We start from the raw sequence: 3,219 nt of genomic DNA on the forward strand, positions 1-3,219 counted from the left end.
ATGATGGCTGAGACAGATATTGACCATCTAGATGAACAACAGGTTCAACTCCTGGGAGAGATGTGTATTCATATTGCTGAAAATGAGAAATAAATTGGGGCTGAGACTCAGAAGAATTGTCACCTGAATGAAAACATTGAGAAATGACTATTGCATTCAGCATTTAGTATCTTCTCATTCAATACTGAAAATAAGCTCCCTACCCCCAGTAGAGATCAAATGCTAAAATTCGCTTTCCAGGTTGTTTTGCTAATCTTTGCAAGAGTCATCCATTAAGCTCATCCATCCAGGTGAGCTTTAAGAAAATGATGTCAGCCGGACATGGTGGCTCATGACTGTAATCCTAGCACTCTGGGAGACTGAGGCGGGCAGATCATTTGAGCTCAGGAGTTTGAGACCAGTCTGAGCAAGAGTGAGACCTCATCTCTACTAAAAATAGAAAGAAATTAATTGGCCAACTAAAAATATAGAAAAAATTAGCTGGTGGCGCATGCCTGTAGTCCCAGCTACGCCGGAGGCTGAGGCAGGAGGATCACTTGAGCCCAGAGTTTGAGGTTGCTGTAAGCGCTCTAGCCTGGGCAACAGAGTGAGACTCTGCCTCAAAAAAAAAAAAAAAAAAAAAAAAGAAAGAAAGAAAGAAAAGAAAATGTTGTCATTGGCCTAAGGTGAACAGCACAGAGGTGTTTAAAAGCTGAATGAGGAAGGCCCACGGAAGAGGCTCCTCCAGACGAAATGTATTTTCTGACACAAATTCATGACAAGGGTCAATCTGGTGGCATCTGGAGTGAACATGAAATGGATTACATTTTATTTCTAAGGCAGAATGTAATTTTTAATCCAGATCCCAGTAAGATTAAAAGCTATTGTCATGTGTCAAAGGAAGAACTAGAACTTCTGAAAAGCACAGCCAGTGGTGAAATTAAGATAACTCAATGGTTTCAAATTATTGTAGAGATTTTTCTCTTTAAATGGTGGGATAACTTATTTTTGAGACAGGGTCTCACTCTGTTGCCCAGCCTGGAGTACAGTGATATGACCACAGCTCACTGCAGCCTCATGCTCCTGGGCTCAGGCAACGATCCTACCTCAGCCTCCCTAGGAGCTGGGACTATCGGCACACTCTACCATGCCAGCCTAATTTAAAAATTTTTAGAAGTAGAAATGGGGTCTTGCTATGTTGCCCAGGCTGGTCTCAAACTCCTGGCAGCAAGCGATCCTTGGCCTCCCGAAGTACTGGGATTACAGGCATGAGCCACCATGCCTGGCTGGGATAACTTAAAAAATCATTTGAATCAGTTTGTTGACCATGAGAAAAAATATAGAATGTGAATGTGGAAACAAATGATTAGTAAAGTACTGAAAAATTTCTTCATTTAGTAAACTTAGAATGATTTAAAAAAAAATAGTTCCTTATTAGGAGACATCTCTGTATGATACATTGATACTTTACAGTAAAAATTTGTGTGGAAAAAAACAACTGACTTCTTAATTTTGTTTCATACATCCATCTATATGCACTGCTGTTTGTAAGAGACATTTATGAGAGATTATTGTAAAAAGAGAGAGAACAAATAAAAATTTAAACTATTTGAACACATGGTCATGACAAATTTCAACAAATAAGTGAAGCTTAGAGTTTTTAGTATGTTGTGATAAACATTTTCAGAAAACTTATAAAGCAATTTGACTAGGTGCTTTATATATCATTTAATTTCTATTGTAGTCCTGAAAAAATTGCAAAGGAAAGTATTTGCTTAGCTACTTCAAGACAGTCTTAATTAGCTTTACATATAAAAAGATTAGAGTGGTAGAGCAGGTTCAAGGGAAATTAAATAGTATATGTGCTAATTGCTGTCATTCTAAGTTGATTTTGTGGTTTAAGCATTCTGGAATTATCATTTGACACTTAAAGGCAAACATTACTTTTGATAATGATATTGGTTAGGTTAAATATTCTTTTAATAGTATTTGCAAATTAGCAAATTCTATGCTTTCAGAATTACAGTGGACAGAGAAGCTATTTATAAAATAAGAAGTGAGTTGTAGTCTACAACAGAGTTTCTTCACCTTGGCATATTAACATTTGAGCTGGATATTTCTTTGTGTTGGGAGTACATCCTGTGCATCGTGGGATGTTTAGCAGCATTCCTGGGCTCTAGACACTAAGTGCCATCAGCACCCCTGCCCCCATGACAAGCAAAATTACACTAGTTACTGCCAAGTGTCCCCTGCCAAGTGGTGTAGAACCACTGTTCTACAAAGTCAAGTCATATGGTAGGGGAAAAAATAACAGAGAGGAAGGCTAACATTGATGTTAAATAGATTCAGATGATGGAATATGTGTATATTAACATTTAAAGTTCTACCTTTATGTACTTTTCACAATTTGCATAGATAGATGTCTCAGATTCAAAAGCTTAAGACAGCTTTACTATCCTTAAATGCTATATAATAAGGAAAAAATGAGGAAAAAATATAAAAACTTATTTCTTATAAAGCTAAATGTTTTTATAAGTTTAATAGAACAATACATGTCTTGTTAACCGTAGATAATTTATAATTTCAGGAGAGAGTATGTAGCAAGTGTTTATTGAAAAGAGAAAACAACAAAAATGACTACATTACAAAATAAAGTTATTGAAATGTATTCTGCCCCTGAAATAAATGATTCTACTGTGAGATAGGGCTAAGTGACATTAAGCACCAATTTGCCTGAATCTGCCAAGCTAAGTGATGCCGCACAGGCTAGAGAAGAGACCTGAGATGTCTGTCCTGCAGTGGAAGGAACCTGGGGACTCCAGCATCCCCCTTGGAAGGACTCAGACTTTCCCCTGCTTCCTGTCCGCCGCCGCTCCTGCAGCAGTGGCTGCCTGCAGCCCGTCCTCCCCGGCAACTAGAGTCATCTCAGAAACTGGAGGCTGATCGTGACATTTGCCTTCCTAACACCCTTCAGTGCTCTCCTCTTCCCTATAGCACAGTGTGGCCCAGGGACCATCCATGCCCATATCCCCACTGCACTGGGCCACTCACAGCTCCCCGAATGCACCGTGGTCTCGTTTTCACTTTTGCAATGATACTGCTTCCTTCTCATCTTCTCCACCCGCCTGCCCCCATCCATTCTTTCAGACTTGCCCTCATTGGAAACCCTTTCTTGCTAATTCCCATGTTTGGTACATGCTCCCCCACCCTGCGTGGTCATTACCCATTTCCTCATTAGGC

The 3,219-nt window shown here is 39.4% G+C and overlaps 1 pseudogene; it reads left to right on the forward strand.

The window, feature by feature from the left end:
- On the forward strand, positions 1-1,329 carry LOC105865809 (isopentenyl-diphosphate Delta-isomerase 1-like; annotated as a pseudogene).
- Positions 1,330-3,219: the final 1,890 nt, after the last annotated feature.

Source organism: Microcebus murinus, chromosome 16 (genome assembly GCF_040939455.1).
Source record: "Microcebus murinus isolate Inina chromosome 16, M.murinus_Inina_mat1.0, whole genome shotgun sequence".
Classification (NCBI taxonomy): Eukaryota; Metazoa; Chordata; class Mammalia; order Primates; family Cheirogaleidae; genus Microcebus; species Microcebus murinus.